Source organism: Macaca nemestrina, chromosome 14, assembly GCF_043159975.1.
Source record: "Macaca nemestrina isolate mMacNem1 chromosome 14, mMacNem.hap1, whole genome shotgun sequence".
Classification (NCBI taxonomy): Eukaryota; Metazoa; Chordata; class Mammalia; order Primates; family Cercopithecidae; genus Macaca; species Macaca nemestrina.
Window position 1 is genome coordinate 24,282,063 of NC_092138.1, and position 25,753 is coordinate 24,307,815.

General features: G+C 36.6%; 1 pseudogene; it reads right to left on the reverse strand.

Moving 5' to 3' along the window:
- Positions 1-23,419: 23,419 nt before the first annotated feature.
- On the reverse strand, positions 23,420-24,962 carry LOC105498956 (arf-GAP with GTPase, ANK repeat and PH domain-containing protein 1 pseudogene; annotated as a pseudogene).
- Positions 24,963-25,753: the final 791 nt, after the last annotated feature.

The window sequence follows — 25,753 nt, forward strand, 5'->3', positions numbered from 1 at the left end:
TTTTTATTTTTTAAGCATTATTCCTATGTGTACACACACACCAACACCCCTAGAATTTCTTCTGGAATTAAGTTCACCCTATGAACCAATATGGAGAACATTAAATTTTTTACCCAATTGCATCTACCAACCAAGGAAAATGTTTATGTTAGCCTCCATTTATTTGTGTCTTAGTTATGTTCTCTACATCTCATTGTAGAAGTCTTTCAAATCCCTTAGATTTATTACTAGGTATCTAATGATTATCAATGCTATTAAAAGAGCATTATGTTTTTGAAATATAGTTTTCTTTTTGTTTAATGCTTATATGATAATATAATTTATTTTGTATATAGGCATTTTATCAAGTAATTTTGATAAATTTGGATATTATATCTTATTTTGAAATCCAGCATGATTGAATAAGGTGGTTGACAATTGTAAAGTTGGACAAAACTAGAAATTATAATTATTTTGGTGCTCTGGAATCAATCAAAGGTATACAGTCAAATGAGAAGCATTTATTCATGAAAACCACTGAATTTCAGGTAAGAGCAACAGAGTCTGTAGCACTTTTGTGCAGAGAATCTCCTTTGTCGCTCAGCTCAGACCATATAGTAGTTCAACCAGGGCAGGCATGATGTGAATATAAACTTTGCCACCAAAGAGGCACATTTGATTTGGATTGTGTCATTTGAAGTGGCAACATTTATGACAAAGGAGCAAGAAGGGCTAGTGGCACTTATTCTGATATTATGGGCCTGCTTGATGCAAGTAAGAGACCAAAGGACTAACGAAGAAAAACAGGGTGGCAAGGAGTCGTATATTCCAGGTTGACCAGATGCTGTGTATGTGCTGCAGATACTGTGTGCATGTGCCAACCACCTGCACATCCTTGGAAGAAGGAGCCTGTAATACCCAGAGGAGATGCCAGAGAGTCCAGCTGAAAGTGAAATGAGATGTGAACTTAAAAATGGCCTGAAGCTTGAATGTGCTCTCTGGTCCACACACTGATCAATCAGCAGATAGAGGAAGCCTTGCTGGCTTATAATATTTGGACACAACCTCTGACCAATCTTTGGCTCAAAAATAAGCTATGTGGACAGAAGGGTGATCTTTAGAGAGTCAGGCTTAAACCAAACAAGAAAGAAAAAACAACCTTAGCATTGAGATATCAGTATTTGCATATTGTCAAAAGACATACTTGACAGATTTACTTTTGCAGTAAAATGTATATAAAATGAAGTGGTTAGTGAGGACTCTGAAAAGTGAATCAACCTAGGTAGATTGAGGAAGAAGATAAAACTTTGAAAGACCATAGACCTGGTGATGAACCTGCCATTCTTTTTTCCCTCCGGTATTCCTGGACAGAGAGAGCACCAGGAGAAGCTCTGTAGTTCTGACTCCAGAAATGAGAAGGAGCACTCATAATGCCCCAAGAGAATAAGGAGCCCACCTCCTCCTCCCCGCCGGCCTCCTACTTTTTGCTCCGTTACTTCATGTCCCAGGCAGTCCCATTGCAGCTTTGGCCACAGCAGCAGCAACAGGAACTCAAAGAAGCCCAAACTCTAAGACAGGAATATCTTCTGATCTTCTCTCATTGATAGCTCTGTGTTATCAGCATTGTGCACTGTGCAATTAGCTCCCATTGCCATTCTCTCTGTGTCTCTTCCCATTGCTAACCTTGAATTTTTTTTTCTTTTTTCTTTTTTTTTTTTTGAGACGGAGTCTTGCTCTGTCTCCAGGCTGCAGGGCAGTGGTGCTGTCTCGGCTCACTGCAATCTCTACCTCTTGGGTGCAAGGGATTCTCCTGCCTCAGCCTCCTAAGTAGCTGGGACTACAGACGTGTGCTGCCACGCTCTGCTAATTTTTTTGTAATTTAGTAGAGATGGGGTTTCACCATGTGGGTCAGGCTGGTCTCGAACACCCGACCTCAGGTGATCCGCCTGCCTCGGCCTCCCAAAGTGCTGGGATTACAGGCATAAGCCACCGTGCCTGGCCTAACCTTGAATTTTTGTCCTCGTAATGGTATCTTTGAAAATTAAAAGGTAGTCTAATTTTACTTCTCTTAGTAAAAGAAGGGACTACAAATAATATACCATATACACCAGATGATTTTATTTATATAAATTTTGAAAGAAGTAAGTGTTTAGAGAAGCATTTTGGTGATAAAACTATAAAGATAGGCAATGAACTGATTATCATACAACCCAGGACAAAATTGAACAGGACTGGAGAAGGCCGTTATCCTATGGAGATGGTCATATAAATGAACTCTTGAAATGCTGGAAATAAATCAGCAATTGACAGACAAATGTTTATATAGATGCTCTCTTTATAATAACTTGTTAGACTGCACAATTACATTTTAAGCACTCTTTGTCTGTGTTGTTTCACAACATAAAGGTGAAAATGGGTACACAGCTTCTAGGGCATGAAATAACCTCCTAAACCATATTTCTAACTACACTACCCAAAAACTGGAAACACAGATAATATTTGTCTTTCACACTTGGTGTTTCAACATGGTGTCCCAAGGATATATGAATACTGAATATTCAAATTACATGTGTGAAAATTATAAAATTTCTTCCTCTATATTGTACATATTTGCATTAAAGTATTTTTTAATTCACATCAAGCAATTTATCTTGATCCTATGATATTCTTGGAATTTAAAATGCCACCCTTGTTCTAGTCTCTGTGTGCAACTATTGTCTTTGGAGTATTGAAACCATAATTCTGTATATGCAACAAACTCTCAGTAAAGGTTTTTTACTTTTAATTTTTATTATTTAACTTACCAGTATAAATATAGAAGTTATGTTGCTCTGACGAGTCCATTGTTAGACCTATTCTTGAGTTTCCCTTCCTGGTGAGATAGTTTAGTATCTTTGGCGGCACCTGAAGTATGTTAATTGTTACCTTCTCCAGATTCTTTAATGCCCTTTTGAGATATGAAAATTTTAAAAAGAAATCTGGTGATAGCTATCATTTATTGAGTGCTTACTCGATTTTATATACATCATCTCATGTAACACTTTAAAAAGTCAGTCAGTATCTCACAGATTAGGGTATTGAGATTTAAAGAAGTTAAATAACTTTGTCAAAGTCAGGCATATGATGTGGGATTCCTGCATTTTTCATTTGTCTGACTCCATTAATTAATTCATTCATTTGTTCATTCGGTATCTACTACAATAGTCATACCAATACCTGGCTACCATGCCAGATATTGGTAATATATTAGTAATGGGAAACAGCCAGTCCCTACTGCATGAAGCTAGCACAACTATATAAATACTAAGGTGAAAACAAACAAACAGTAAAACCTAAAGCAATGTATAATTACGAGTTCCATCTATAAGCTACAGAAATGAACAGTGAGAGACTGCTAAGTAACTTATGCAGAGGCTAATATGTCTTGAATTACTCTTTGCTTTATGCAATATAACCCTTTGTATTGGCAGTAGTGCAGCATCTGTTGAGGTGGGACAAGCAATTCTGTAAAATTAGCTTCAGAATGATGATTTTGCCAGAGCTCTACCTCACAGGATGAGGTATTAATTAGTACTCATAACATCAGTCAGCACTTCAATCATCCACAGACGTAACACTGGTCCTCAGTGTAATAAACAGGCTGTACAGGGACTTCAGAAGCCGAGTTCTGAAAGGCTGTTCATAAAAAATTGATTTAATTGATTTTTCATGTTTATGTTCTAAGACAGTGGTTCCCAGCTTTTTCCAATAAGAGGATCCCCTTTAATTTTGCAAACATCCACATTAAAAATGCATTTCTGATCATTTTGGATTGTGAAAATCCCTGACTAAAGGCTTTCATAGTGTCAGAAACAATAAAATTAGCTTTCATTTTATTAATTACTAAAGCATCTAAATATATTTAAAAACAAATAGTATGCACTGGGTTTCCACGTACGACTGCAATAACTTCCCTAGGAGACTATGAGCCTGAACTGTGGGTTCAAAATGACTTGGCTACATTACTTGCTAGTTCTATGACCTTAGGGAGATTACTTGACCCCTATCTGTCTCAGTATCCTCTTTTATCAAATGCTTACAATAAAAGCATATAGTTTACAGAATTTTTAAAATAAGGTTTCATAATATGTGAATGTGTTTGCGTATTGTTCACACATATGCATGCATTACATTTTTTTCTTTCTTTCTTTTTTTTTTTTTTGAGACGGAATCTCCCTCTGTCACCCAGGCTGAAGTGCAGTGGCACAATCTTGACTCACTGCAAACTCTGCCTCCCGGGTTCAAGCGATTCTCCTGCCTCAGCCATCTGAGTAGCTGGGATTACAGGTATGCATCACTCAGCTAATTTTTGTATTTTAGTAGAGAGGCGGTTTCACCGTGTTGGCCAGACTGGTCTCAAACTCCTGACCTCAAGTGATCGCCCAACTCAGCCTCCCAAAGTGCTGGGATTACAAGCGTGAGCCACCACGTCCGGCTGCATTAAACTTTTAAATGAAGTACATTATACACACAAACAAACTCCAAGCATTATTAATGCTGTCTGGGGATGGGATGTCAATCTGGTACAATTGGACTTGATTTAGCAGAGACTAAAGCTGGCATCCAGTGAGGAAGCCATTGTAAAATGCTTTGTGTGGCTTAAGGAGTTTTGACTTTATCCTGTAGTTTGTTTCATGTATGAACATCCAGTAAACACTGAGTAGGAAGACATGGGTTTTTTTTTTGCCACCTAGTTCTAGGTTTTTACCTTGGGTAGGTAAGTTAGCTAACCTTCAGTTTTCTAATAAATCTTCCCTCTCATTTGAAAATGTTGCCAAGTGAGCCATATATATATATGTATAAATGTGTATATATATATATATATATTCTAAAACTGTAAATAGAATTCTTAGGTGACAATTTTTCTTCAGAATTTGAAGTCATATATCTATCTATGTATATATCTATATATACATACACACATCCATATATATATGGCTCACTTGGCAATATTTTCAAAGTGATAGATATCTACACATGTAGATAGATAAAGAAACAGAGACACAACAGCCCGACTTTCACCAACCAAATGAGATAATGTGGAAACTTGTTTTAACACACAATAACAAACTTATGTAGATGACACTAATGCATGCGTTCTAAGCTAGGAATTATCTGGTGAAAAAAACCTGTCTGACTAAGTTTTTGAAAAAAGAAAAATTTAGAACACCTTTGAATCTTATTTTGAGAGGTACTTTTTTGAACTTGCAAGCATCTATCAAAATGCTGAATTATTTTACGTGGATTTTAGCTCACAAGAAGACAGTGTGTCTGCAATTTGCATTACGACACTCTGCAAATTTTTGCAGGAAAACAACAAAAAAGGGGAATTGGATAGATGGTATTATCAGCCTAAAAATTGTTTACATTTTTAGAAGAAATCATTAGTCACATGGCCTTACGAAAAAGTTTATTTTGGTGCCTGAAGTATTTGACAGACCAGTCAAGTTATTTTGATGATGATTCTCAAGAATTTTCCAAACTATTTTCTTCATGCACTTAGAGAAAATGAGTAAGAAGATATGGAAGAAATAGTACTATTGATTTGTTTGAAGAAAAAAAAAATATAGTAATATGTTGTATGCAAAACTGAGCTTAAAAAAAAAAAAAGTTGGCCGGGCATGGTGGCTCATGCCTGTAATCCCAGCATTTTGGGAGGCCAAGGCAGGCGGATCATGAGGTCAGGAGATTGAGACCATCCTGGCTAACGTGGTGAAACCCCGTCTCTACTAAAAACAAACAAACAAACAAACAAAAAACATTAGCCAAGCATGGTGGCACCCACCTGTAATCCCAGCTACTCGGGAGGCTGAGGCACAAGAATCACTTGGAATCACTTGAATCCCAGACATGGAGGTTGCAGTGCGTGGAGATTGCACCACTGCATTCCAGCCTGGGTGACAGAGCAAGACTCTGTCTCAAACAAACAAACAAACAAACAGTTAATGAGAGTTTAGTGTCACAGACACTGAGCAGTCCCTAACACAGCTCCCTGTTGTGTAAATAAGACTAATAAGTCCAGCTCTGAAAAGGAAAGAAAAGTGTATACAAACAGAAACAGTAGAAAGATGAGATCCCTTCTAGTTCCTACCCAATGAGTGAGATAAATAGCCGAAGGTGGTTTGTTAGTTTTAAGACTGAGGTGAACATGTGACAATGATCAGAAGGCAACTTGTTTTCTCTGGACAACCAACCATTTTTATACAATGATGTGCAGAAAAGATTCAGGGAAACAGACAGGTTTTGGTATCTTGACACCTGTCTTAGTTAAAAACAGCCTACTTAGACATTTGCTTAAAAGCAATTCACGAGGAAATCAGTTGCTCACCATACAGCAGCACACCTAGATGTGGCTCTTGGACATTTTCTGACAATGCAAGAAGAGACAGTTTTAGGGTAATTTCTACCAGCATACTAAGATAATATCTGATTATTTAAATTAATTGTATAGATGATGGACATTGCTTGAACTAAAAATTAATTCGTCCATTTTTAGTTTAGTTTGTATTTGATTTAATAAAAATACAGAGACGTAGGCAAATAAAAATGTAGATTCTGCTATGATGTTCTCTTTTATATTTGCAATATATGCCTCTTTTATGCTTTATCAGTCTTATATAGGTTATTAATTTTATTTGTCTATTTATAAAACAAATGCTTGGCTTTTTCATTTTCCCTATTGCTTATTTGTTGGTTGGATTTATTGCATACTTTCTGCATAACAAATCATTCCTAAATTTACTAACTTTAAACAATTATATAAACTCAGGTGGATCCACTGCTCCGTGTGATGAAGTTTTCCAAGACCGGGCTAGATACCCAAAAGGGCCCACTCACATTTCCAGCACCATGGCAGGAAAACTGAGCTCAGCTGGGACACTGGGATGGCCCTGTCCCTCTGTATCACTCTCTAAGTGATCTTAGGGCACCTCCCTCTCCACATGGTTTTTCCACCTGGTTGCTCTACATAGTCTCTCTAAGTGGTCATTCCAGTAGGATGTTCAGTCTTCTTGCATAGCAGATCATGCTCCCAAAAGCACAGAGCAGCTAACATGACTTGTTAGAGCTCAGGCAATGAACTGGCACAAGGTCACTTCTGCCTTCTTCAATGAAAGCAAGTCACAGACCTACTCAAAATTCAGTGGAAAAGAATTTTATTTTATTTTATTATTATTTTCTTTGAGATGGAGTCTCGCTCTGTCGCCCCGGCTGGAGTGCAGTGGCTCGATTTTGGCTCCTTGCAAGCTCCGCCTCCCTGATTCACGCCGTTCTCCTGCCTCAGCCTCCCAAGTAGCTGGGACTGCAGGCGCCTGCCACCATGCCCAGCTAATTTTTTGTATTTTTTACTAGAGACGGGGTTTCACCATGTTAGCCAGGATGGTCTCGATCTCCTGACCTCATGATTCACCCTCCTTAGCCTCCCAAAGTGCTGGGATTACAGGCGTGAGTCACTGTGCCCGGACAGACAAGAATTTTTACTAGGGTGTTAATAAAAATGGGAGTAGTTCTTTTGGAGTCACCAAAGTAACCAACTACCACACACATTTTACCTAAATTTCACTAGTTTTGATACGATGTATTTTGTTTTGTTTGTTTTACCATTCGTTTAATTTTTTTCTAACATTTTTGTAAGTCATTATATATGAGAAATACACTAACTTTGGTGATTATTACAGATTCAGAGATTAATTCTATATTTGAGATGTTATTTTTCTTTGAACTTTGTTGAGAATTGCTTTATAGGCCAACATATGGTTCATTGTGGCCAATGGTTCTTATGCAAAATTGGAAACACACACACACCCTGAATTTGTTTGGCACTATGACATTTTTTATGTCAGTTGTTCGTTTCTAATCTTATTATTAAAATGTATTATACCATCATCATTTTTGTGTGATTATTCTATCTGATATTAGAAAAAGTGGGTTAAAATCTTCAAACATATCTCTGGATTTGTCAGCTTCTCCTTGCAGTTATTTCATATATTTGGAGATTAACTATTAGGTTCATTCAAATTTAAAAGTGTCATATCTTCCTGGATTTGAAAGGGCAATAGCTACTTAATTATTTCAAAATGAATCATTTCTGGAATCATTCTTGCTCTGAAGTCCACTTCACTCGATATTATATTACCTACAATCGGTTTCTTTTTTCAGTATTTGTACAACACATCTTTTTGCAGTACATACATTAACCTTTCTGTGTCTTTAAATAGATATGATGCATCTCTTATAAGTATCATGTAGTGGAGCTTTGCTTTTTCATCCAGTTTAACTTTTTGTCTTTTAATTGATTTATTTAGTTCATGGACATTTCACATTATTATTAGTGTTGTTGCATTTCATGCTACCATCTTGCTTTTGTTGATGTTGTTGTTGTTGCATTGGTTTTATGGTCCCTTCTCTTTTCTTTCTTGTCTTCCTTTGCAGTAATTTCAAGTGAGTCACCAGCAGATATCACATTCGAGGGGATCGGATTACACAGGGGTGTGAATACCAGAAGGAATGATTCATTACAAACCACCAAAGTAACAGACAACACACACTCTGTGTGATTGTATATATGTATGTGTGAGCTCTATCATTTGCTTAAAAATATCTAAATTCCTTCACAATTTCTTCTCTGTTATTTTTAACTGTATTATCTTTTACTTTTTAAAAGGGCTCCTCAATGATTATAAAATATTTGATTCAGTAGAGTCTAAATTAATGCTCTTATAACCTCCAAAAAATGCATTTATCTGTTAACTCCAATTCTAAGTGAAAACTTAAAGCATTTATCTTTACTTACTATTGTTTCCTTTCTGCCTTTTCATTAATGTTTTTATGCATTTTATTTTTACATATATTTTAAGTCCAAAGACTTTTTATACTGTCAATTTTATACTGTCAATAAGTGTGCGTGTTTACCCATATACTTATTATTTCCATTTTGCTTCCTTCTTTGCATTTTCATGCATGTTTCTAGATTGTTATCTTGCTGCTTTAAGAATTCCTTTTATTCAAGGTGTTCAGGGATGATTTTAGTTTTGTTTTTTTTAATTTGCCTGAAAATATACTTATTTCACCTTTACTTTCAGGATATTTTTGCAGCATATAGAATTTTTAGGTGAGAATTTTCCTTCAGAATTTGAAGATACTGTATTTTTTCTGAATTGTATTATTTATGTTAGTAAATTAGCTATTAATCTTATTGTTATTTTTAAGTGATTGTTTATTTTTTTTTGATTTCCCTTAAGACTGTTGTCTTTTTTTTTAGTTTCAAAGCTTTTACTTTGATGTTTCCAAGTTTCATTTTCTTTGTAATATCTTACTTGTTATTTACATTATTTCTTGAATTGGGACCTTGATATTTTTTGCCAGTGTTGGACAATTCTTGGCCTCTGTCTCTTCATAGATTGCTTCTATCTCATTTGTTATCTTCTTACATTTTGGAGTTGCAATTGCATGCCTGCAAGATCTTTTCATCATGTATGACTCTCATTTTTGTTTTTGTTTTTGTTTTCCTCTTTTATTCTCTCCTGATGGTTTCGTCTAATATTTACCATTGATATATATTCCTGTTTACTAATTTTCACATTGGAAGTATCTGATTTACTGTTAGACTCATCGATTTGGTTCATCGTTTCAGTTAATATACTTTTCAGTTACAGAATTATAATTCAACTTTTTTGAAAAAGACTTTGTTCTCCATTGGCATTAGCCACCTTATTGTTTTTTTTGTTTCAACGTATTAACCACAGTATGCTTAATGCTCATATTTTTTATCCATTACCCCAACCACCTGCAAATCTCTTTTCATTGTCTGTTCTCTTGACCCTGTGTCTTGAAATGCCCAGTAAATATGATTTAGTTAGGAACTTAGTTTTGTTTTAGGCAATTAAAATACAGATAAACTACCTTCATCCAATAAAGGATTGAGTTAGTTAAAGGCTATGTTGCAGTCTTTGTCAGAAATGGTTTATTTTTGTTTCTCTGTTGCTCACACACTAAAAGTCTTCAGGGCTTTGAAGGAATGTTTATGTAGAATTTTTATCAGAACACTTTCTCTGAAAATTCCTCAATCATTATTATTATTATTATTTGTCTCCTCAGCACTAGGAAACCACTGAAAGCTCTACTTTGCATCTCACTTGTGGTCTTTTTTGTTCATCTTCTCACCCTATGGAATGTGAACTAACTTGACAATTAGCAGATGCCTTGAGGAAAAATGTGGTAGAATATCAGAATTGCATTATTGATTTTCCATTGACTTAAGTGTTTTGGTGTCTCAAGTCCTTTCATTGTTGGTTCTTTTTCATGCATAAAACTAATTCCTAAAAATGTTTTAGAAGTTTCATGTTTGTTCTTGTCAGGTATATAGTTCTGCTTCGAGCTACTCAGTCACATTCAGATGCAGAAGTTCTTAATTCTTTTTCAATATTTGCTCCAAAAAGCACCTTTTTTTGATGCCTCAAAAATAAGTATATAATTAAATGGTTATGTTTTTGGCAATTTGTTCTTTCCTATAAAAGTCTGTTGTCTGTTTTGATTTACATGTATTTGAAGTATGTAACAGATCATTTGTTTATTATCAGATATGATTTCCATTTTGATGGATTTTTCTCAAACTGCATTTAGAGGGTTCCTGAAGACAAGCTAAGGTTCTACAGACCTTGCATTTTAGATTCAACTCAAAACTTAAATTAAGAATTTCTGAAGGGTAAAATAAGAAAGCAGAACAAAATAAAACAGAAACTTTCTTCTTTTTAAAAACTTCACTGTCAAATTGAAACTTTGTTTTCAGGAATAATGTTTCAGACTATATGGCTTCTTAATTTAAGACAAAGATAAACATTATACGTCCTATTACATATTTTTTAAGTTGTATGCATTGCATCAGTAAATATTAGAACAGAAAAATACTTAAAAAGTTATAGATTCTGACTTAATATACAAGTTAAATAATATTTGAAAAAAGACCACCATAGAAACCCTAAGTTTCTATCCTATGTACACCAACATGGATTATTAATTTAGAATAATGGTTAGGTAAGTCTAAATGATCATTACATATTGCCTCCATTCTTGTAGTCTTAAAACATTTAAAAATATTAATATATCTAAAATACATTTTTACATATACTCATTTGATTTTAGAAATGAAGAGCTGAAATGATTAAAAAGAATTATTGAAGATGTACCAGAAAATAATTTGTGGCTCCTTTTTAAAACATGAGTAAACGTATTAAAATCTTCTAAAATCAAATAACATTTCCAAATAAGTCTTGCTTGAAAGAAAACTTACTCCATAATTTAATCAAATAAACATCTCTCTCATTCATTTGTATCTTACTAGCCTTAATATAAATTATGGCATTTCTTTTATTATTTTGGGTATAGGCTTTTAAAAGCAAACTTTAAAGACACATCTGTGTGTATGTGTAGGTAACACAGAAGTTTCAAATATTCATATCCATTTTTCAAAAGCCACAAATAAATGATACTGAAATTATCTTTGTATACAACAAATAGAGTCATACAATCAAATGCTATGCTGCATCTTAGTGATTTTCAAGTCATTACTCAATTCAACATTACATCTAATGTTTTTAATTCATATCATTTATACATTACAACTAATTGGATAAAATTAAGCATGGACTTCAATTGTTCTGTGTATTTTAAGTTTGACATTTTAGCAAATACTTCTTTCTGATATCTGTATTTTGTAATATATCCAGCTCAATTTTGACTTTCCGGTCTGATTATCAAGCTGGTCGTATTTTGAGAGCTCTCTTATTGTAATCTAACTTTTGACAAATATATTAATCTATCTGAAAACAAATATAGTAAAGCTTTACCTCCTTCTCCTATTTCATCTGTCTCCCAACTGTTTAGTGTAGAAAAAAAAAATGCAATTCAGCAAATTCTTTTTTGGCTTCCTCAGCCAATTTTCTGGGAGTAAGTCTTCCTTTCTACATTCATTGTTCCTTAGTTGATTATGAAAAGTGAAAAATAGAATCATCATATGAGATTTTTTTAAAGAGGAAATATATATTCTCTCAAAAGTATGAACATGACACAGCTTTTGGAAGAATGAAAGTGATGAAGAAAAGGGATAAAGGTAACTGATGATGTGGAATTTCAAAGAGCAACAATACATTTCTTATAGACAGACTAAAATGCGAAGCCATCTTTGGCCAGTGCGCTATTTTGCTACATTGTTTTATTTAAGTTTGATAGTGATTGGCAAAATTCCCAAGCAAAATGTGTCAGCTGTTTTCATTTCAGGTTTGGACCAATTAGGTTGAGAAACTCTCGACTTTCACCTAATTCTATTTCTGAATGTGCCTCTGTTACAAAGATCCTATCTGTCCCCTGAGGTTTGATGGATCAGGCTTGCCCCAAACCAGCTGACAATTATGACAAGCGAGGCCGGCAGTATTTATCTGAGCTCAATCCAGAATATTTCTAAAAACATAAAATGTGTTTAGTTTCCTAAGCATTCTCAGTTAGGTGCTCATCTTTTCTTATTTTCATCCACAAGTCTTGGGTTTATGTGTCAGGTTTGCTTTGCTGTTTCACCATTGGCACTCAAATCAGACCATTAAAGAGAAAAGTAAACACTTTCTAAAAATTCCCCACCTATTTGAAACTATTTTTCATTTGCTCATTTTCTTTTTTTTTTTTTTTTTAATTTATTTATTATTATTATACTTTAAGTTGTAGGGTACATGTGCATAACGTGCAGGATTGTTACATATGTATACTTGTGCCATGTTGGTGTGCTGCACCCATCAACTCGTCATTTACATCAGGTATAACTCCCAGTGCAATCCCTCCCCCTCCCCCCTCCCCATGATAGGCCCCGGTGTGTGATGTTCCCCTTCCTGAGTCCAAGTGATCTCATTGTTCAGTTCCCACCTATGAGTGAGAACATGCGGTGTTTGGTTTTCTGTTCTTGTGATAGTTTGCTAAGAATGATGGTTTCCAGCTGCATCCATGTCCCTACAAAGGACACAAACTCATCCTTTTTGATGGCTGCATAGTATTCCATGGTGTATATGTGCCACATTTTCTTAATCCAATCTGTCACTGATGGACATTTGGGTTGATTCCAAGTCTTTGCTCTTGTGAATAGTGCTGCAATAAACATACGTGTGCATGTGTCTTTATAGCAGCATAATTTAGAATCCTTTGGGTATATACCCAGTAATGGGATGGCTGGGTCATATGGTACATCTAGTTCTAGATCCTTGAGGAATCGCCATACTTTTTTCCATAATGGTTGAACTAGTTTACAATCCCACCAACAGTGTAAAAGTGTTCCTATTTCTCCACATCCTCTCCAGCACCTGTTGTTTCCTGACTTTTTAATGATCGCCATTCTAACTGGTGTGAGATGGTATCTCATTGTGGTTTTGATTTGCATTTCTTTGATGGCCAGTGATGATGAGCATTTTTTCATGTGTCTGTTGGCTGTATGAATGTCTTCTTTTGAGAAATGTCTGTTCATATCCTTTGCCCACTTTTTGATGGGGTTGTTTGTTTTTTTCTTGTAAATTTGTTTGAGTTCTTTGTAGGTTCTGGATATTAGCCCTTTGTCAGATGAGTAGATTGCAAAAATTTTCTCCCATTCTGTAGGTTGCCTGTTCACTCTGATGGTAGTTTCTTTTGCTGTGCAGAAGCTCTTTAGTTTAATGAGATCCCATTTGTCAATTTTGGCTTTTGCTGCCGTTGCTTTTGGTGTTTTAGACATGAAGTCTTTGCCCATGCCTATGTCCTGAATGGTACTACCTAGGTTTTCCTCTAGGATTTTTATGGTATTAGGTCTAACATTTAAGTCTCTAATCCATCTTGAATTAATTTTCGTATAAGGAGTAAGGAAAGGATCCAGTTTCAGCTTTCTACTTATGGCTAGCCAATTTTCCCAGCACCATTTATTAAATAGGGAATCCTTTCCACATTTCTTGTTTTTGTCAGGTTTGTCAAAGATCAGATGGCTGTAGATGTGTGGTATTATTTCTGAGGACTCTGTTCTGTTCCATTGGTCTATATCTCTGTTTTGGTACCAGTACCATGCTGTTTTGGTTACTGTAGCCTTGTAGTATAGTTTGAAGTCAGGTAGCGTGATGCCTCCAGCTTTGTTCTTTTGACTTAGGATTGTCTTGGAGATGCGGGCTCTTTTTTGGTTCCATATGAACTTTAAAGCATTTGCTCATTTTCAAAATAATTGGAAATTTTTTTTCTTGTAAGTTAGAGCATCTAATGTTGTGTGAAAGCATGCTATTTATGAAGTCCAAACCACAATGTCAAGTTGCATATATTTTCATTTGTTATAAGATGCTAATAATACTAAAATGCCATTAGCCTTGGAAAAACATATTTTATTAAAAGTTCACAGGAACTTTTTAACAGCTGAAATATCAATAAATGATGCCCTATATTTACCACGTGCTAAATGATGAAGCAGTGATGGGACAAGATGTAAGAAAACACATCGAGAAGGAGTGAGTGTTCATGAGAGGGCTGGCAGGTTTCAGCCTCCACTTGCCAGTGTTTCACGACTGACCCACAGCAGGATGCTAAAATGGGATTTTTTATGCTTGATTTTCAGTTAGGTTCTTTCTTTTTTCTAGGAGCATTCCTATTCCATTGTTTTCATTATTTTGAAATATACAATAAATTATTTGAGGGGATTGTTAATGGGTACAAAAAATATAGTTTGATAGAAGGAATAAGATCTAGTGTTCAGTAGCACAATAGGGCAAGTACAGGTTTTTTATGTAGGAAATATATATATATATATGTATGTATATACATCTCCTAAAATTTGCCTTGGTAACCATTTCTTAGTATACTATTCATTGGCATCAGTTACGTTCACAATGGTGTTTAACTATCACCACTATCTATTTCCAAATATTTTTATCATCCCAAGCAAAAAAAAATCTGTGCACATTAAACAATAACCTTCCATATACCCTCTCCTTCGCCTAAATATAAATTATCTCTAATCTGTGTTCTTTCCTTATGAATTTGCCTATTCTAGATATTTCACATAAGTGGAATCATACAATATTTGTTTTTTTGTGTATCTGGCTATATTAATGTAGCATGTTTCCAAGGTTTATCCATGCTGTAGCATGTCTAAGTACTTCATTTTTATGGTTGAATAATATTCAATTATATGTGTATTCCACATTTTGCTTATTTATTCATCTGCTGATGGGCAGCTAGGTTGTTTTCACTTTTTGGCTATTGTGACGTATGCTGCAATGAATGTTGGCATACAAGTATCTTTTTGTGTTTGTTTTCAATGCTTTTGTGTAAATACTTAGGAGTGGAGTTGCTGGGTCATATGATAATTTGATGTTTAACTTTTCGAGACGCTTCCAAACTTCTCTTAGCAGGTGCACCATTTTACATTATCACCAGCAATGTATGAAGGTTCCAGTTTCTCCATAACCTTACCAATATTTGATATTTTATGGGATTTTTTCAATTGTTTGTGTGTTTGATTTATTATAGCCATCCTAGTGGGTTGAAGTAGCAAATCATTGTGCTTTTGATTTGCATTTCTCTATAAATTAAGATTCTGGACATCTTTTCATGTGATTACAAGCTATTTGTATGTTTATTCTCATGAAATATCTATTTAAGTACTTTGCCCATTTTATAATTTTTTTTTGTCTTTTTGTCGTTGACTCATAGGAGTTCTTTATATGTTAAAAAATCACGTAATAATTTGCAAGTTTTTTTCTATTCTATACATTGTTTTTTCACTTTCTTGATAATGTCCTTTGATGTTCAAAAGTTTTAACTGTGTTGAGGTTTAATTTATCTATTTTTTTCCTTTGTTTCTGATGTTTCTGGTGTCATAACTAAGAATCCATTGCCAAATCTGATGTCATAAAAATTTACATTCACATTTTGTTCTCATTTTCCTGGTTTTAGCTTCTTTCCATCATTTCATTTTCAACCTGTTTGTGTATTTGGATCTAAATTAAGTCTTTGTAAACAACATACAATTGCATCGTATGGTTTTTAAATCCATTTTTCCAATCTTTGCATTTAGAGTAATTACTAATAAGGAAGGATTTGCGTTTGTCATTTTATTATTTTTTTCTGTGCTTTATATCTGTTATTTCTCATTTCTTTCATTATTGACTTCCTTTGTGTTTACTTCATATTTTATGGTGAAATCTTTGGATTTTTTTCTAAGTTGCTTTGGTTACATATTTTGGATATTTTTATGGCTCTTACCATGGGGATTACATTTACCCTCCCAAATTTATAACAATCTCATTTGAAATTGTTACCAATGATAATAGTAAACAAAAACTCTGCTTTTAGGTAGTTTCATTGCCCCTTTTACGTTGTTGTCACACATTACATCTTTATACATTGAATGTAGATAGATAGAAGATAGATAGATAGATAGATAGATAGATAGATAGATAGATAGATACTTTAACTCATGGGATCTAAAAAATAGAACTATAATGCAAAATTACAATAGTATTGTTTTTTATAATTGCTCATATATTTACTTTTACCTGTGAACTTTTTTTAATAGGCCCCTTTTTAAGAGCAGTTTTAGGTACACAAAAAAAATTTTAAGAAAAGGTAAAAAGATTTTACCTATATCTCCTGCCCTCATACATGCATGATCTCCCTCATTATAACATTCCCTACCAGAGTGGTAAATTTACTGTAATCAGTGAAGCTACATTGACACATCATTATCGCCTAAAGCCCATAGTTTATATTAAGACTCACTCCTGTTGTTGTACATTTGATGAATTTGGACAAATGTATAATGCCATGTATCCATCATTATAGTAGGATATAGAATAGTTATACTGCCCTAAAAATCCTCTATGTTTTTCCTATTTATCCATCTTTCCTCCTAACTGATGGCAACCACTGATTTTTTTATACTTTCTCCATAATTTTGACTTTTTCAGAAAGTCAACTATGTTTCCACATAGTTGGAAACATATAGTACAAAGCCTTTCAAACTGGCAACCTTCACGGATTAATATACATTTGTTTTCTCCATGTCTTTTTGTGGCTTGATAACACCTTTTATTTTAGTAGTCAATAATATTCCATTATCTGGATATACCACAGTTTATTTACACATTTACCTACTGCAGGATGTTGTGACAGCTTCCAAGTTTTGGCAATTATGAATACAGCTGCTATAAACATATGTATGTTGTGTTGTTTTTTATATAGACATAAATTTTCATTTCCTCTGGATAAATAGCAACAAGCACAATTGCTGCATTGTATAACAGTATGTTTAATGTGTAAGAAATTGCCAACTGGTTTCCAAGGTGCCTATACCATTTTGCATTTCCACCAGCAATGAATGAGAGTTCCTATGGTCCCAAATGTTGTTGCTACCTTTTGGAGTTATCACTGTTTTGGAGTTTAGGCACTCTCTGTGAGTGTAGTAGGATCACATCATTATTTTACTTTTCAATTCCCTAATGACATATGACATACGGCATATTTGCCACTGGTATTACTATTATTATTAACTATTTGTGGTGAGGTGTGTGTTAAAGTTTTTGGCCCATTTTGTATTTGGGTTGTTTCTTTTCCTATCATTGAGTTTTAGGAGTTCTTTGTATATTTCAGATGACTGTCTTTTATCAAATGTGTCTTTTATAAATATTCTTAGTCTTTGATTTGTCTTTTTATTCTCTTGACGATATCTCAAATCATATTTTTTTTTAATTTTAATAGTGCCTAACTTATCAATTCTTTCGTTCATGGTTCATGCCTGTTTTCCTCAGTACTGACAAAATGGGTTCGTCAATGGAGTTTTAAGACAGTACTCAAGTTCTCCACATTACATATTGAAGTGCTAAACCATAGGATCAGTCTTTTAAAACAGGTGTTTAGGAACCAAGTTTGCATTAAACCTTTAGGTAGCTAACCATCCACAGCCTATCAAAAGAAGTCAGGAAGGGAGAAATTTCAGAGTTATTCACCTCTACCCCGAGTCTTAGTTTTTGCATGGAAAATAGATATGTAGCTTGATGCATGGAAAATGTATATGTGGCCAGGGTAAATTCCATAGGTACACTGAAATTTAGAGGGCATATTATACTGGTATCTTTTTCATGCATGCAAATAAGGATGATGTGAGCCTTTAAGCTGCTTCTTTTTTCATTTAGAAATTTTGTGCAACAGCATTTCTTAAACATGTCAAAATTTCCCTTTATACTTCCCATATCAATAAAAAAAGGAATGTGAAACTAAAATAGCTAATGAGGAAAATCTTCTTTAAGCTCTATAGCTGTTAAAGCATTACTCGTGATAATTATAAAATTATAATTTATCAACCTAAGGAGAACAGAGATAACATATATTTTGTGAATTCTTCTTCATGGCCATACACTGTTGGGGCCAATTTTTATGTGAGTAAACATTTTTGATTTATGAAAATAAAACTATGCCTTAATTACTTTCATTGGGAAATTGTCATTCTAAGAGCTCTTAGTGTTAGAAAATTTTAAACTTACCCCCATGCCCAAACTAAAAACATTTAAAAACTTGTATGTAATTGATAAGAAAATTTTCAAATCTTTTTCACTCCATTGAATAATTGTTGATCTATTTCTGGTTCATTATATTTGCCTCTCAAAAGAATTTGACTCTGGTTGATCGGTCTTCATTCTCAATTAAAATGGTTTGAACTGCCTCTACAACTCATATTTCAATTTTTGGTTAGAAATATTAAGAGATAATTTGTAAGCCAATTCTAGAAGTATGGTGTAAGAATGAGGACGTTTCACTTGTGTCTCTCTATAAACAGATATTCCAGCTGAATAATCACCTTGCTTTCGAGGTTCTTGGCTAGTTCCCATGAATCCGTTATTTCATTCAATCATCAGGTGTCTCCTATATGCCTAGCATGTTACCACACCATGGGCATATAAAGAGAAGTCAATCAATAAGGCATCTTCCTTTATTCAGCTTGTTCTGATGTACCTGAAAGCAACATTTAAAAGATATTTAAAATCTACATTTCTTATTTAATTCTACCTCTGTAAAGAAAGTTATCAGGAAAAGCTTTCTGGCAGACCAATAACAATTTCGGTAGTATAGTAAGGATAGGTTTTGTCCCCCTCCTAATATTTAATTTAATGCGACAATGATTTTCTACTTTTGCTGTTGTTGTTATTGTCTTGTTAATTTCTTCTGTTTTGTTTTTAGATTACTGCCTACTGTTGTGACACTTTGTTTTGTCTCTCCTTTTTATTGACAAGTAAAAATTTTACATATTAATAATGTACAACATGATGTTTTGATATATGTATACATTATAGAATGGCTAAAGCTAATGAATATACACATTATCTTAAATACATATTATTTTTGCAGTAAGAACATTTAAAATCTACTTTCTTAGCAATTTTCAAAGATAAAATATATTGATATTAACTGTAGTCACCATGACACATAATAGAACTCTTAATCTTATTCCTCCCATCTGACTAAAATTTTGTGTCCCCAATCCCCACCCTTCCCCTCAGCCTCTGGCAACTATCATTTTGCTCTCTGTTCCTATGAATTCAGCTTTTTTACACTCCAGGTAATGCATTATTTGTGAGATTATGCATTATTTGTCTTTCTGTGTGTATTTCACTTAACATAATATCCTCCAGGTTCATCCATGTTGTTGCAAATGACAGAAATTCCTTCTTTTTTAAGGCTTACTTGTATTTCATTGTTTAAACACAACACATTTTTTTATGCATTCATCCATTTCATATTCTTTGCATATATACCCAATAGTGGGATTGCTGGGTTATATGGTAATTCTATTTTTAATTTCTTGGGGAACCTCACACTGTCTTCATAATGGCTGTACTAACTTATATTCCCAACAGTATGTAAGGGTTCCCTTGTCTCTGTCTCCTCACCAACACTTATCTTGCAGGTGTAAAGTGATACCCCATTGCAGTTTTATTTTGAATTGCCCTGATGATTAGTAGTGTTGAACATTTTTTAGTATTCTTGTTGGCTATTTATATATCTTCTTTTGAAAAATGTCTATTCATGTTCTTTGACCACTTTTTAATTGGGTTATTTGTTTTCTTACCACTGAGTTGTTTGAGTTCCTTATGCATTTTGAATATTAACTCCATATCAGATGTATGGTTTGCAAATGCAATTTCTCTTCCATAAGTTATCTCTTCAATCTGTTGATTATTTCCTTTGTTGTGCAGAAGTTTTTAAGTTTGATGTGCTTCCTTTTGTCTACTTTTGTTTTTGTTGCCTTTGCTTTTGTGTCATATCCAAAAATATCATTGTTCAAAGCCAATGTCACATAGCTTTATCCCTCTATTTTCTTAAAGTAGTTTTACAATTCTAATTTTACATTCAAGTCTTTAATGCATTTTGAGTTGGTTTTTGTATATGGTGGGAGATGAGGGTCTATTTTCATTCATCTCCATGTGAATATCCAGTCTTTCTAGCATCATTTCATGAACAGAATGTCTTGGGATCTTTGTTAAAATCTATTGGCCACACATTCATGGATTTATTTCTGGGCTCCCTATTCTGTTCCATTCATCTATATGTCTGTTTTTTTTTTTTTTTCCCCTCAGAATGAAACATTTATTAGGCATTTATGAACAGAAGCCAAGTCAGGGATGGTACCAAGACAAGATGGCGGATCCCTGTGCCATTACCCCTACCTCCCCAGCTCAGGGCTTATATAGCATAGGGAAAGGGTAATGCGTGCTTCAGGAGGGATGTGTACGGCCAGGCACAGTGGCATACGCCTGTAATTCCAGCATTTTGGGAGGCTGAGGTGGGTGGATCATCTGAGGTCCGGAGTTCAAGACCAACCTGGCCAACATGGTAAAACCTCATCTCTACTAAAAACACAAAAATTAGCCAGGCATGATGGCAGGTGCCTGCAATCCCAGCTACTCAGGAAGCTGAGGCAGGAGAATCACTTGAACACAGGAGGCGGAGGTTGCAGTGAGCTGAGATTGTGCCACTGCTGTCCAACCTGGGAGATAGGGTGAGACTCTCTCTCAAAAAATAAAAAATAAAAAATAACATTTAAAGAGATAAAATAGAAATCATAGATGAATTCTTGGAACTGGGATTAATCAGAACATGGCAGATAAGCATCCAAGATGGAATTGCTTTATCCTTGTTCAAGGTTTCCCTCATTCTTCACTCTGACCATGCTGGCCCCTTTGCTGTTTTTTCCTCAAATACACATGAAATGCGTTTCTTTCTGTCATGGCAGTCATTTTGCTGCCTGTCATGTCAGCACTGTTTTCCGTCAGCCCTTCAGTCAGGTCACTGTTCAAATGTCAGCTCTCTAGAGAGGCTCTTCCTTATCATTGTACCTAAAATAGCCTCCAATCACTCTGTGTCCCTTTACCCGGCTTCTTCTTCCTGCTATTTCATACTACCTGAAAAAATACTCAAGTTTGATCTTCCCAGAACATAAGCTCATAAAAGCAAGAACTGGTTTCCACCTGTCCTCTCCTCTACCCCAGCACTTAGAAGAGCAGCACAGAGTCAGCTTCCAGTGAATGTTCATGAATCAAGTCACTGCTTGGCAGCATTCAGCACTGTGACCACAGCCTCTCCTGTCTTGAACTCTTTCTCCTTTTCTTATCCTCTTCTGCTTTTCCTCCTCCCACTCTAGTAGCCACTCCTCTGGGGGCTTGTCCCTTAAATGATAATAGTCCTTACTGACCTATTTTCTGTCCACTTTTTCTGTTTTTGAGACAGGGTCTCACTCTGTTGCCCAGGCTGGAGTGCACTGGCATGAATATGGGTCACTGCAGTCTCCACCTCCTGGGCCCAAGTGATCTTCCTGCCTTTGCTTGACATGCCATGTTCCCAGGGCCACAGGCATGTGCCACCATGTCCAGCCAATTTCTTTTCTCTTTCTGTTTTTTTTTTTTTTTTTAGAAATGGGTCTCACTTTATTGCCCAGTCTGGTCTTAAACTGCTACACTCAAGAAATCCTCTTAACTTGGCCTCCCAAAGTGCTGGGATTACAGGCATGAGACACCGTACCTGGCCTTATGTTTTCTTTTCTTAAGTTACAGGGTCTCACCACCTGGCCTAGGCTGGACTCAAACTGCTGGGCTCAAGTAATTCTGCCACCTCAGCCTCCCAAGTAGCTAGGACCAAAGGCATGAAACCACCGTGCCTGACTTGTTCAATTTCATTGTACACACTTTCTTGGTATTTAAACAGCAGCTATTGCTCTTCATTCTGTAGCTCTACGTCAGATTGATGCTCTAGTCCTATATATTCAAATGATGACTAGACGCTGCCACTCTGCTCTCTCAAAGGCACATTGAGCTTAGCCTGTGTACAAAACTCTCCCTCTTCCAGTCCAGCTTTCCCTCCTGTATCACGTGTCTCTCTACATCTGGAACCATTGGCAGCTGCTTTTATAAGGCACCTCGGTCTGGCATTCAGAAAACCACCCCGTCTTGCCAGAGCTGCTTGGTCTTGGTTAACAAAAGCCGTATGCAATCTAAATCAAGTTTTCAATCATGAGAAATCACATTCCTTCTTTTCCCTCTCTGATATACTACAGTGTGTCTTATTTTTTCTTTCTCAATTTTAATAAGCAAATTGTACCACCATCTTATCTTGAGATGCTCCTTTTTAAAAGCTGTAGACCACATTAATGTAAGTGTATACTGCTGGCAATGTTTTCCATGTACAATGATCTGTAGCCCTCTTATCTCAACTAGTTGCACATTACTAGTTCACATCCAGTTCAATTTATAAATTAAGAGAAGTGCCATGGGCCAGGCACGGCGACTCATGCCTGTAATCCCAGCACCTTGAGAGGCCAAGGTGGGCGGATCATGAGGTCAGGAGATGGAGACCATCCTGGCCAACATGGTGAAACCCCATCTCTACCAAAAATACAAAAAATTAGCCGGACGTGGTGGCAGGTGCCTGTAGTCCCAGCCACTTGGGAGGCTGAGGAAAGAGAACAGGGTGAACCCAGGAGGCAGAGCCTGCAGTGAGCCGAGATTGCACTGCTGCACTCCAGCCTGGGTGACAGAGCGAGTATCTCTCTCAAAAAAAAAAAAAGAAAGAAAACAAAAAAAAGAGAGAAGTGCCATGTGTACAAAAATCAGTGCATATTTATGAACTTTTTTCAAATATATTTCCACACATCTTATCTAAATACATAATACAGAAGCCTGTGTGACTTGGGCAATGTGGCCCAGGAGGGCTTGAGACTAACACATCCACCTTGGCAAAAGGACATAAAATATCTCTTAAGATCGGAAAAAAACAGCCTTTTGTGTATTTACTTAGTTTATGAAATGTACTCGAAATACTATCCTTATTTTATTTTTCTCATTTTGTTTTTGCACCAAGGAGACTGCAGTCAAATAAAATTAAACAGATAATACAAGCGCTCGTTGGGGCAGCTGTACTGCAGCAGCATGTCCATGCTCTCCTGGTTGTAGGCCTGCCGGGCGTAGGCCAGCGCTGTGTTCCCTTGAGCATCTGGGCCATGACATCCACCCCGTACCAGATCAGGAGCTGCACCAGGACCACATTCCCCTTGCAGCAGGCCAGATGCAACACGGTGCAGCCGTCTCTCTCCCGGCAGGTCTCCTTCACCTCCTCCCGGGAGCCATGTGCCAGTGGCAGCAAGTCCTCATCAGTGGTGGCCCACAGCAGGTGCTGGCCCAGGGACAGCTCTGTGCAGGGTGGCGGGGCCAGGAAGAGCTTCTGCTTGTACTTGGCACGAATTCACCGTTCCTTCTCTTCCCTTGTGGAGTCTACTGAGGGTTTTGTCCGCCCCTAGTTGTTCTCTTCCCAGAGGCTGTTGGCTAGCTCCTTCCCTATGGAGAACATCACCTTGATGTGCCGATTGGCCAGTCATCCAGGTCCAGAGATTGGACTTGGGAAAGGTGGGTGCCAAGATTTCGGTGGATTCCTGAGCACTTAAAGCACATGAGGACTCCCAAGTTCAAACTGGCCCAGTTAGGATTCTGGATCTCGCAGTCCACACAGTGGGAGTTCCCGCGCACGTTTCCGATGGACTGCAGGTCCATGGCCTCGTTCTGGCTCCTCAGCTGGAACTTGCTCTTGCTGCTCTCACATGACTGCAGGCTGGCCAGGATCTGGCTCTAGATGGCTTGAAGCCAGGCGTCCCGCTCCTCATACGTCATGGCTTCAAAGTGCCACGTTCGGCCAGTGAGGGACACAATGATAAAGTTTTCTTCTTGTTCTTCAGCAGTGCCGGACAGGCCATGGTCTTTTAAGTTGTTAGTGCTTTTCTTCCTTTAGTGCTTCTTTCTGTTGGCGTGAGGAAAGGGGGAGGGTAGAGCTTGGGAATAGTGGTGCTGGAGATACTGGGGCTGGAGCATAGGGAGTCATCCAGCCCTGTGACTGAGATGTGTAAACCGCTCATGTCCTTGGCTAAGCCATTGGTTTTAGAACTGGAGATGGGCGCGCAGGCGGATGTGGCCTCTTCCCTGGGACTTTCACAGTGGTTCTCCGAAGGTTAGTCTCTTTACCATGAATATTCTTCATGTAATCGTGTCAATTCGGATGATAGGTCAGCACGTCATTGTCACACGGTGTGGCATATTTCTTTTTCCATTTCTTCAGCCATTTGCCACTTAGCTTTAATAGCATGCCCTGTTTAATGGGGATGGCTCTGCCGCTCCTGATGCTGTCCGCACGACTCTCCAGGCCTTTCCTCTCTTTGTCTGGGTTAATCCCTTTCTGAGAGGTAAACAGGTTGGACCAGGCTTGGACTGCTTGCAAACGGGCGTGGGTGTGTTGGCAGTGGGAGGAACATCCATCCGAAGTTCCTCCTGGCTAGTGCTGGGAGTCGATGGAATGGGGGAGGAATAGTCACTTAAACTCCCACCTCCATTACATGTCTGGCTGATGTGCACAATGGAAACCGTAAATAAGTATAGCCGTCATCAAACATGCTCAAAGAAAAGCACAGGGTAGTTGTTTACTTGAAGCCAATTTCCTCTATGAGTTCTATACAAAGCCTCAGTAGAGTGAGTCCCATTAGCAACCAAGTTGAACTGATTGAATGTAGATACACCTGAATTGCTGACTGCTTTTGTAACTAAATACTCCTCTTCTGTCTTCCAATGAGTGGTCGTTTTTGTCTGCAACTTGACCACAGCAATCCCTGGGGCCCTGGCTCTACTCTCAATAAAGAGTTATAGCTGTGTGTCTTGAATGACACCTTAGGACCCTCCTGTCTCCACTTCCTTCTCCATAAAATAGAAACCTAACTTGTCCCTCTAAGCTCTAAAATGATGAAACTTACCAACTCTCTTTTCTCCCTTCTGTTTCTTCCTTCCATGGCAGGGACTTTCAGATTTTCTTTCTTTTACTAACAAAGCACTAAAAATGATTTTGTCCTACAAAATTGAGAGCCATAAAGTGGGGTACCACAGCCCTAATTCAATAAAGATGAATACTCAACATCTGGCAAGTAGTATGTGCCTGACAGCGTCCGCACTGTGCTATGCTCATTTAACCCTCAGAAACAATCTCATTTTACAGATTTTACAGGAGTTGAAATGGAGAAGGTAAGTAACCTCCCCAAGGCCACATGACTGCTAAGGGTGGGGCCACGATTTGATCCCAGGTAGTCTGAATTCCCCAATTCCTCAAGCATGATTATCAGAAAGTGTATTAGTCTGTTTTCACACTGATATAAAGAAATACCTGAGGTTGG